The 12,643-nt window shown below is 32.1% G+C and overlaps 1 pseudogene; it reads left to right on the forward strand.

Annotated features, from left to right (window-relative positions):
• Positions 1-12,488, forward strand: part of LOC129794496 (cullin-4B-like) — a 15,776-nt pseudogene extending 3,288 nt beyond the window's left edge.
• Positions 12,489-12,643: the final 155 nt, after the last annotated feature.

The raw sequence follows: 12,643 nt of genomic DNA on the forward strand, positions 1-12,643 counted from the left end.
TTTTTTAAACCTTTCTTTTTCACCCTCTCGCGTGCGTCATTTTAAGAATATTTTTAGATTTTTAGGTAATGCGTGGGTGGGTGGAAAATAGTCAGAAATATAGTGAACTTCCGGTTCATTATATTTCTGGCTATTTTTTTTTTTAAACCTTTCTTTTTCACCCTCTCGCGTGCGTCATTTTAAGAATATTTTTAGATTTTTAGGTAATGCGTGGGTGGGTGGAAAATAGTCAGAAATATAGTGAACTTCCGGTTCATTATATTTCTGGCTATTTTTTTTTTTAAACCTTTCTTTTTCACCCTCTCGCGTGCGTCATTTTAAGAATATTTTTAGATTTTTAGGTAATGCGTGGGTGGGTGGAAAATAGTCAGAAATATAGTGAACTTCCGGTTCATTATATTTCTGGCTATTTTTTTTTTAAACCTTTCTTTTTTACCCTCTCGCGTGCGTCATTTTAAGAATATTTTTAGATTTTTAGGTAATGCGTGGGTGGGTGGAAAATAGTCAGAAATATAGTGAACTTCCGGTTCATTATATTTCTGGCTATTTTTTTTTTAAACCTTTCTTTTTCACCCTCTCGCGTGCGTCATTTTAAGAATATTTTTAGATTTTTAGGTAATGCGTGGGTGGGTGGAAAATAGTCAGAAATATAGTGAACTTCCGGTTCATTATATTTCTGGCTATTTTTTTTTTAAACCTTTCTTTTTTACCCTCTCGCGTGCGTCATTTTAAGAATATTTTTAGATTTTTAGGTAATGCGTGGGTGGGTGGAAAATAGTCAGAAATATAGTGAACTTCCGGTTCATTATATTTCTGGCTATTTTTTTTTTAAACCTTTCTTTTTCACCCTCTCGCGTGCGTCATTTTAAGAATATTTTTAGATTTTTAGGTAATGCGTGGGTGGGTGGAAAATAGTCAGAAATATAGTGAACTTCCGGTTCATTATATTTCTGGCTATTTTTTTTTTTAAACCTTTCTTTTTCACCCTCTCGCGTGCGTCATTTTAAGAATATTTTTAGATTTTTAGGTAATGCGTGGGTGGGTGGAAAATAGTCAGAAATATAGTGAACTTCCGGTTCATTATATTTCTGGCTATTTTTTTTTTAAACCTTTCTTTTTTACCCTCTCGCGTGCGTCATTTTAAGAATATTTTTAGATTTTTAGGTAATGCGTGGGTGGGTGGAAAATAGTCAGAAATATAGTGAACTTCCGGTTCATTATATTTCTGGCTATTTTTTTTTTAAACCTTTCTTTTTCACCCTCTCGCGTGCGTCATTTTAAGAATATTTTTAGATTTTTAGGTAATGCGTGGGTGGGTGGAAAATAGTCAGAAATATAGTGAACTTCCGGTTCATTATATTTCTGGCTATTTTTTTTTTTAAACCTTTCTTTTTCACCCTCTCGCGTGCGTCATTTTAAGAATATTTTTAGATTTTTAGGTAATGCGTGGGTGGGTGGAAAATAGTCAGAAATATAGTGAACTTCCGGTTCATTATATTTCTGGCTATTTTTTTTTTTAAACCTTTCTTTTTCACCCTCTCGCGTGCGTCATTTTAAGAATATTTTTAGATTTTTAGGTAATGCGTGGGTGGGTGGAAAATAGTCAGAAATATAGTGAACTTCCGGTTCATTATATTTCTGGCTATTTTTTTTTTAAACCTTTCTTTTTTACCCTCTCGCGTGCGTCATTTTAAGAATATTTTTAGATTTTTAGGTAATGCGTGGGTGGGTGGAAAATAGTCAGAAATATAGTGAACTTCCGGTTCATTATATTTCTGGCTATTTTTTTTTTAAACCTTTCTTTTTCACCCTCTCGCGTGCGTCATTTTAAGAATATTTTTAGATTTTTAGGTAATGCGTGGGTGGGTGGAAAATAGTCAGAAATATAGTGAACTTCCGGTTCATTATATTTCTGGCTATTTTTTTTTTTAAACCTTTCTTTTTCACCCTCTCGCGTGCGTCATTTTAAGAATATTTTTAGATTTTTAGGTAATGCGTGGGTGGGTGGAAAATAGTCAGAAATATAGTGAACTTCCGGTTCATTATATTTCTGGCTATTTTTTTTTTAAACCTTTCTTTTTCACCCTCTCGCGTGCGTCATTTTAAGAATATTTTTAGATTTTTAGGTAATGCGTGGGTGGGTGGAAAATAGTCAGAAATATAGTGAACTTCCGGTTCATTATATTTCTGGCTATTTTTTTTTTTTAAACCTTTCTTTTTCACCCTCTCGCGTGCGTCATTTTAAGAATATTTTTAGATTTTTAGGTAATGCGTGGGTGGGTGGAAAATAGTCAGAAATATAGTGAACTTCCGGTTCATTATATTTCTGGCTATTTTTTTTTTAAACCTTTCTTTTTCACCCTCTCGCGTGCGTCATTTTAAGAATATTTTTAGATTTTTAGGTAATGCGTGGGTGGGTGGAAAATAGTCAGAAATATAGTGAACTTCCGGTTCATTATATTTCTGGCTATTTTTTTTTTTTAAACCTTTCTTTTTCACCCTCTCGCGTGCGTCATTTTAAGAATATTTTTAGATTTTTAGGTAATGCGTGGGTGGGTGGAAAATAGTCAGAAATATAGTGAACTTCCGGTTCATTATATTTCTGGCTATTTTTTTTTTAAACCTTTCTTTTTTACCCTCTCGCGTGCGTCATTTTAAGAATATTTTTAGATTTTTAGGTAATGCGTGGGTGGGTGGAAAATAGTCAGAAATATAGTGAACTTCCGGTTCATTATATTTCTGGCTATTTTTTTTTTAAACCTTTCTTTTTTACCCTCTCGCGTGCGTCATTTTAAGAATATTTTTAGATTTTTAGGTAATGCGTGGGTGGGTGGAAAATAGTCAGAAATATAGTGAACTTCCGGTTCATTATATTTCTGGCTATTTTTTTTTTAAACCTTTCTTTTTTACCCTCTCGCGTGCGTCATTTTAAGAATATTTTTAGATTTTTAGGTAATGCGTGGGTGGGTGGAAAATAGTCAGAAATATAGTGAACTTCCGGTTCATTATATTTCTGGCTATTTTTTTTTTAAACCTTTCTTTTTCACCCTCTCGCGTGCGTCATTTTAAGAATATTTTTAGATTTTTAGGTAATGCGTGGGTGGGTGGAAAATAGTCAGAAATATAGTGAACTTCCGGTTCATTATATTTCTGGCTATTTTTTTTTTTAAACCTTTCTTTTTCACCCTCTCGCGTGCGTCATTTTAAGAATATTTTTAGATTTTTAGGTAATGCGTGGGTGGGTGGAAAATAGTCAGAAATATAGTGAACTTCCGGTTCATTATATTTCTGGCTATTTTTTTTTTAAACCTTTCTTTTTTACCCTCTCGCGTGCGTCATTTTAAGAATGTTTTTAGATTTCTTGTGGACGAGGTGTATGATGTAATTAATCAGGCCGTGAAGAGAAATATATTTACTAAGCAAGTTCAAATTAAGGGAAAAAATGTGACGTGGGTGAACAAAGAATTCCAGGAGCTGCTGGATAGAAAATATATACGGTAATAGTGAATTCACAAAAGAATACAAATAGGTAGGGGAGAGCGGGGCTAATAATGACAGTTTGGAATTTTCAAATGGAAATTTCTCCCAAGTTATTTATCGGAAGCATCTGAAAAAAATATGATAGGAAGTCCTGTCTACCCTCAATAGTTGACTGTAGTTTGGAGATTATCCGATGAATAATTTAGGAATATAATAATAAACAAATTTTGAGGCCTTCAAAAATTCGTTTTCCGACACTTTTCTTTCAGCGATTTTCCAATCTTACCGTCTTTTCCACAGGCCCAGGTGTATTTTTCATTAACTTTTAATGATTTTTCTGTACAATTATTTGAATCAAAACATATCCCTTGGGGTAGATCGTGTCAACCCATGTAAATCGTATGGGAGTTCGAAATTTTTGACATATTTTCTATCTATTTATTGCAAAATGGCGTAATTGAGAAAATCGCAAAATTCTCTTTTTTAGTGCGTATAAAAGTGAAATTCCTTGTTGCGGATCAAAAGGTGAGAAGTTTAGCTATCAACTACTATTAATCTCTCAGGTGGAAAATCTTTGGAAATGTCGGAAAATTCCACCAACTTAATTACCCCCGCTGATGACAATATTCGTCGACGGATTCTTAAAAAAGTCAGAAGTGAAAGGGTTCAGGAAAAGCTCGAAAACACATATTTCCCGTGGAGATAGAGAAAAGCGGTCTGACACAAAGTTGTAGGCAAGGAAATTAGTTGGTATACCACAATCGTGGCATACCAAGTATTTCCTATGAGAATGACCTATCGAGGAAAATTTCTTGCCCCGTGGGAGTCCTGCAGATAGTGATTTATCCAAATTGGTATAAATAGCTCCGCCCTCCCCTATACAAATGTAAGGAGATAAAATAGACTTCTAAGGGTTTATTCTCAGAGTTACTTTATTCCCGTATAGTTATAATGATTTTTTCAGTTGATCTTTTATTTGTTCCACGACACAATGCGATCTCCATCTTATACATTTGTGCATGCAATTTCATTACAATCATGATATCTATATTTAATTCTAATGAACCCACGGGTAAATTTCACTAGTTTTTGTACAGAAAAAATTTCTTTTCTATAGTGAGAAAATTTTGTGTAAAAACTGGAATTTTTTTTTTCCTATACTGGTTGGCTGTGTAATTTTTTTTATATATAAGACGTAGCTGGATGGCGGTGCGGCTGTAAATATTTTCGCTCTTAAGTTGGGTGAATCTTCAACAATCCAACGACATGTCCGAGTTGAAGGAAATGATGAAGACCCTTATGCAGCAGATGAGTTCTATGTTGACCATGCTTACTGAAGTGTTAGCCCAAAAGAATTAATTTAGATTTTTTCTATATTTTTCAAAGTCAAAAATTGTGATTAATTGCACAAAAATAATATGTTTAAATTCTTTTTGTATTTTTTATATAAATTGAATTCTCTTTATAGAGGATTGCTACTGAGCAATTTCTCTCCATGCCATTAATAACCGCCAAAAGATTTCACTTATTGTTTCCGTACTTGTACCTTGATGAGACAGATTGTTTATAAACAGGAGATATAAAAAAAAAGTTGGGTGGATTTTTACAGAAAATTTCTTTTTATTTTAATCTCTTTTAAGAGAATGTCCAATTTTTAGTCTAAAAGAAAAAAAAAAAGAAAATTCTTTCTCAATATTATGTAGGTACTATTAAAAACTTTGATCTTAAACTAGTGACTGCATAAGAGCCTCACTTATAGCTGAATTCCTATAATAAAATAAAAATGAAAAAAATAAACATAGATAAAAATGTTTTTTTTTTTAATTTTTTTTTGAATTACATTTAGTTATATAATAACAAAATACTGCGTGTTAATTTTTTAAAGGTAAAAAAAACTAATACATATTTCTCGAAACAAAATTTAATATCAACTTAATTTGATCCTAAAACATTGTAAAACACGGTATATTGTTATTATACTTAAGCCCACTCACCAAACGTCAAGGTAGTAATTCTAGGGTGGGTTAGGTGCTAGATTATTTATATGAAAAATTTCATAAAATAACCTTGCACAATGTTCAAATTAACGAGATATTTTATAAAAAGTATCTATGGTAATTTGAATTCTAGAAATAAAATACCTATATATCTTTTTTTAATATATAGATATAATACATACATACATATATATACAATGTATATATATATTATGTTATTTTAATTTATATAAACATAAATGTTAAAAAAATGATTTTTTTTACCATTTATTGCAAAGTTCACATGTATAATTTATTAATGAAAAATATAGAGACTGACTCTATAGAGCTTAAAAGAAATTTACTATCAGAATAGATGAAGAGATAAAACATTCTAATTAATCATTTTTTAATTAACTCTTATAAAAAAAGTTTTGATTTTTATTACCTAAACTTTAGAGATGAAAGAGAATCTTGTTTTTAGAACAAAAGCTAAAAAATCACCTTCTTTATTGTCTACAATTTTACCAAAATAAAAAAAACGTAAAGAAGCTTATTATATCTTCATTATTTTGATAGCAAATAACCTTACACAATGTTCAAATTAACGAGATATTTTATAAAAAGTATCTATGGTAATTTGAATTCTAGAAATAAAATACCTATATATCTTTTTTTAATATATAGATATAATACATACATATATATATATACAATGTATATATATATTATGTTATTTTAATTTATATAAACATAAATGTTAAAAAAATGATTTTTTTTACCATTTATTGCAAAGTTCACATGTATAATTTATTAATGAATCAACAATTGGCACACATTGTATATGAAAGTTTCTATTGCATTTTGTACAGCTGATAGACGTTTTAGTATCATCTGCAAAACAATAAAAACATTTCCGTGAAACATTTTGTGATTTTGAAAGACACATCTCACTGAGAGTCTTTCTATAATCATCAATGGGTATAAATGGATTCATATCATTTATCAATACATCAATATACTTAATACAATGTACACCGCAATTGTATGAATCATTTTGGGATGGCAAATTGCAGCATTTATTGATATGATATGTTGATGAATGGACCATTAAAGAAAATTCATTAAAAGAGCAAATATTTTCATTTTCAAATGTAGAAGAAAAGAATTTTTCCATATTCGTTTTCTTTTCATTTGACAAAATGGCATTACAACCTACTATAGGATCGTAGTAGTTGATATACTTTTTGCTCAAATTTATTTCCAGTAATGTCCAATGGTTTTGAACATACACAATCATAAAAATAATTCTACACTTATTAATTCCTTTGTATTTATCAACAAGTGTTGCAAAATCATTATTGAATATCAAATAACTATCAAAATGATTGATATAAGTCACAGTTTGGAGATTATTCAATAACAAATGAATGCAAATATCGATAACGTCACCATCTAGCCAACCCTTAGGATCACTAAGGGTTAAGTAGCTTTCGGAATTAAGTTTTATATTTATACATTTGCGACGTTTAATAAAACGCATATCGATACTATAATGTGAAATATAGTAAATGAATTCCAATTTCTTATAATAAAAGGGATTTTTGCACAATCCATTTTCTAAAAATTCTAATTCATCGAATTTATTATTTGGAGAAAAATCATTCAATATTGGGGAATGTAATTCCAAATTACTTTCCTCAACTGTTGTGACATTCGATAGCTTCAAACGTTTTGTAGCGAACGCATTCTTACATCTGTAAGTTGCTTTACGACCACTTGCCCAAACTTCTGAAGGATTTTCCTCATCCAATGAAGGTAGGGAATCCTTCATTGGGGTATTTGAAATATTTTCTACAGATTTATTTTTTAATCTTCGAATATACTTCCGTTTTGGCGTTTTAATGAAATAGCTTTGTTCAACAAGAGCTATACTTCCTAGTATTTGTTTAAAGCGCTCCTTTATAAAATGAGACGCTTTAAGATGTTTTAAACCATTAAACAAATTATTTTTAACTATATTAAAAAAATTCTCAATCAAACCATTTGTCAAGAGTTTTTTTGAGGCTCCGGGGTAAGTATACATAAACATTGACCACAAGTTTATATATGACATATACTTTTTGAGAGAAAATTCAATGAAATCTCGGCAAAAATATTCATTTTCATGATTTTCATTGTTCGTCTGCTCTAAAACATTTATTTCATTTAGAGCATCATTATATATAGAGAGAAATAACTGATAATACTTGCTTTTACGAAAAGCAGCACCATCAGTACTTTCTTCTATAAAAATGTCCTCTATCGGATCTTCAAAAATATTATCTTCATTGTTGACGATAATATTTTCATTTTTAGCAATTATAGTTTTCAAAGTTTCAATACCTTCATTAAGTTTGAAATTATTGAATTCACTACATGTAATAAAAACTATTGCTTTGAAAATTTTCTTTATATCTTCCAAACTTTCACTATTGGCCATAAGAGCGAAAGCTTCCAAAACGATTATTGAAACATTTTTTGGAACAAGATATTTCTTTAACATAGTTGATACACACCTCATAAAATGAGAATAGCAGATGTGTAGTGGAATGAATTTACTATTTGTTAAACCATTATCAAAGCATTCGTTAGTATATTCAATCAATGTAGTGTGATTAAATGCATCCATAACTGCTTTAACAAATGTCGGGCTAAAATCAATTACAATGCATTTAAATGGAATATCTTTTGAATTTCTTAAATAAAATTCAAAAAACTGTTTTACCGTAAAATAATCATGAAGTGCTGAAATCATTTCAAATATTGGAAATGTAATTTCATTTATTTTTATTACACCAGCATAATAATACACTGGAGCATTATTATGTGGGTGGTATGAATGGCATTTAAAATTTCTAACAATAGATCCGGTAGCATCCAAATGCAAAACTCCCGGATTTTCTCGAGCAATTTTAATCTGCTCATCACAAAACATATAAACTCTTAGTGGAGAAGATGAGGATCTCACATAAGATTGATATAGAGCATGTGTATTAAGCAAATCTACTGCTTCACATGTTTTACACAAATCATCCATACTTTTATACTCAGAGCGTGCCTTTTGCAGTACATCTCTTGACACCATACCCTGAGTATTACCCCGTTGGAACAGATTCGGTTCTATACCAATCGCCATGGTATTGCATACAATTAAAGGTGAATTATTTTTTAATTCCTCTTGAATTTGTAGCCTTCTAGATTTTGCAAGCTTGTAACGTTTCTTTTGACCTGTGTGATCACCAGAAACGCCACTATGCTTAAAAATACATATCAATTTATGTTCTTCATTAATATGTATATCAAAAATAAACTTTTTTAGACATTCATTACCATACATGCATGAAGCATAATACGTATGTCCTTTTGAATTACTGACAAATTTATTAAATTTTACCATACATCCGGTATTAAAATTTTTTTCAAAAATTTGTCGTAAGATAATCTGCAAATTATCTCTATTAACTACATTTGAAGGAAACTCATTAAAAATATCAGTAGGTACAATAGGTACCCTGCATATTTCATGATATTCCTTCAAATTGACATTTTCATAAAGAATATCTTGAATAATATTTTCATTCGAAATATTCTCACAATTTTCAAATTGAGAAATTAGAGATGATCGCTTTGTTGCAGAAAGCAATCGACTAACATTTCTCTTATTAAGTTTAATTCCAAGAATCGGACATATTGTACGACATAATTGCGAATCAATTATGGCAGGTTTTCCAAGACGAACAATAGCGTTAGCTATATCTCTATCACTTGGAAACCGAGTGCTTCTTGGTCTTCCCTGAAAAAAATGAATTATTGAAATATTTATTAGTTTTTTTTTTGTAAAAAATGTTTTTTTTTTATGTAATGTAATAAAAAAAGAATATGAAAGGCCGGTAGAGATTAGTGTATTTTTTTTGAAGATGAAAACATTTATGAATTTAAAATAACATCACATGTGCATAATACCAACTAATTTAGTAATTTAATTAATAGAAAAAATAGGTACTGAACTGATTTTTAATAATGTAAGAAATAATAAGAGGGGTACTGGTGAGGGTTGGTGGGGTGTGAAGAAAATTACATGATAATTAGAAATTACAAAAATGATCTACGTAATATCAAGAGGCTCTTTACCAAACTTTATTAAGATTACGTAAGCGGTCTGAGAATGCGTCGACCGACAAACAAACACGCGCGGCCTTTCTTTATAGATAGATAAATATATACTTAAAAAAAAGTGTTAACATACTAGTTGTCCTAGGTCACGTTCGCAGACTTCGTCTATCTGTATAAGAAAAAAAAACAATTATATTAGAAAGTTAGTTCGCCAGTATTTCATTAGATTCTTTTTTTTAATAATAAGTTCATTTATGTTAAATTTCTGTTTAACCCATAAAATGCCAAGGGGGTTCATTAAACGACTTTAGACCGATATCCCCTACTTATTTCCTACTTTTTCTGGAGTCTGATTCAGCTAAAATTTCCTAACAATCTTTTCAGAAAGTAACAAAGGAACTTTTAGGTCTGAACGATGGGAAAGCAATTTTTTGTATTTTATTAAACCATATACATATATTATATAAATTTTACTGTCTGAAAAGATTGTTAGGAAATTTCAGCTCAATTGGACTCCAGAAAAAAAAGTTAGTATAAAGAAAATGAAAAAGAAGAATTTCTTTGCATAAAGTTATTAACCCTTGGAGAATCTGATATTTCCAATCATACACTTTGTCCTTAACTCTCTCAAAAAAAAAATTTTTCCAGCTTTGCTTTCGTCGAACTTTAAATAAATTATAGAGCTTCCGTATACATAAAAATATAGAATTTATCACAATAATTTATTTTAGAATTTAGTTTTTGACGCATTAAAAAATCGAATTGGCCACGGAGTCAGCATAATCCTCCAGGAGTTAATTGCGTTAATGGACTTGTTTTTTTTTTCTTATTTGAATTTGTCATTGTTGGTGCCAATCGCGAATAAATAACATAAAGTAACATAAGTAACATAAAAGCATAAAAATGCTATAAACATAAATATAGTGCCGTTAATATCGTGGGCGTGGTGGGCGTGATGAGAGGGAAGTAGTAATTTTTGGTATAAATTTTTATTGAAATTTTTTTTTATCAAAATGCTTTAGGGTGGCAAATCTCTGGTTCAGGGGACAAGAAGACTATTATATAAGGAATCTATCAGGTACTGACCCATCATCTCCACAATTTTAGAACAGAAAAATCGTTCAGAAGTCGTTCAACGACCCCAAGACCTTAGCATTTTCAAGAAATTTTAAAAAAAATTGCTTGTAAAAATACTCACGAAGTCATCTCCACTAGATAGTTCGTCGTCTTCATCATCAGGGTTGTCTTGCATCTAGGATAACTCAAAAAAAGGTATTAATATAATTATTTTCAATTAATTAGTTATTATATTATCAAATTTACGTTACGCGTTTTTCCTCGCCAATACTACTAATGGCATTTACAGTGTAAATGTCATGGATGTCACATACTCGCTATTTTCGCTCCTTCCGGAATTATTGTTTTTGATTCTATTTTTTTTTTTAGTGCAACTTTTAGTCAAAGTATGGAAGGAGATTACCTGGCCAGGGGATGTAACTTTTTGGTCACACACACCGGATAGATCCACATTTTATGGCCATAAGACAACAAAGGTAGCCAGCTTTCGAGGTTAAATTCCTCATAGTCACGTAACAGTTGTACTAGGCTGAGCGGCAGAGGATGATGCAGGAATTGGATGTGCCGGAGAACCTTCAGCATGCTAATGAGAGGCTGGCGGAGGAGAATGAGCGATTACTGCACAACCTCGATCCCAATACGAAGCTACAGTTTATTTATACGGTGGAAAAGCAGCTGTTGAGTGAATATCTCACGGGAATCCTGCAGAAGGGTCTGGATAATTTACTCGAGGAAAATAGGCTGTCGGACCTGCAGTTGCTCTATTCGTTGTTTTCACGCGTGAAGAATGACACAGCTGAGTTGTGCACCAACTTTATTTAGTACATCAAGAAGGAGGGACGCACAATTGTCATTGATCCCGAAAAGGATAAGAGTCTAGTGCAGGATCTTCTGGATTATAAGGTAAAGCTCCTCGAAGGGAAATTTCCTTTTTTAACGTTGAAAATGTTTTGTTTTTTGCAGGATAAAATGGATAACATCGTCAACTCATACTTTGAGCACATCGACAAGTTTTTCCGGGAAGCCTTTGAGTTCTTTATAAATCAGCGTGCGAATAAGCCCGCAGAGATAATTGCCAAGTATATGGACTTGAAGCTGCGGGCAGGCAATAAGGAGGCAACGGCGGAGGAGCTGGAACAAACCCTCGACAAAATAATGGTTCTCTTCCGCTTTATTCACGGCAAGGATGTCTTTGAGGCATTCAACAAGAAGAACCTGGCAAAGAGACTTCTCGTGGGGAAATCCGCATCCGTTAATGCGGAAAAGAGCATGCTGTTGAAGCTAAAGCAGGAATGCGGAGGGGGATTCACGTCAAAACTCGAAGGGATGTTTAAGGATATAAAGCTGAGTAAGGACATCAATATTGCATTCAATCAGCATCTTGTGGGCCAAGAGAAGGACCACAACACCAGCATTGATCTCACCGTGAATATCCTTACGATGGGCTATTGGCCAACGTATCCAATTATGGATGTCACGATGCCGCCACAGCTGGTTGCCCTACAAGGGCTCTTCAGCAAATTCTACCTGGCAAAGCACAGTGGGAAGAAGCTTCAGTGGCAACTTACATTGGGTCATTGTGTCCTCAAGGCGGTCTTCGACCAGGGCCCAAAGGATATGCAGGTGTCACTCTTCCAGGCACTCGTGTAGCTGCACTTCAAGTAAAAGGACACATTGGCCTTCGATGAGGTCAACACACTCTCCAACATTGAGGTATGTCCGGCCTTTCAATATTTTTGGCCGTTTTAATTGAATTTTTCATTTCTGTTGTCTTTGAAGTTCTTTAGAATAGTAAACTAAGGCGAGTGAGATCCATCACAAAGAAACCGAGAGGCAGAAAAATCGAGGATGGGAATATATTTCTGTTCAACAACGAATTCGCAAATAAATACTTCACAGTTGAAATCAATCAGACTACAAATAACTTGATCATGGCAATAAAACCTCATTGATGA

Source organism: Lutzomyia longipalpis, chromosome 4, assembly GCF_024334085.1.
Source record: "Lutzomyia longipalpis isolate SR_M1_2022 chromosome 4, ASM2433408v1".
Lineage (NCBI taxonomy): Eukaryota > Metazoa > Arthropoda > Insecta > Diptera > Psychodidae > Lutzomyia > Lutzomyia longipalpis.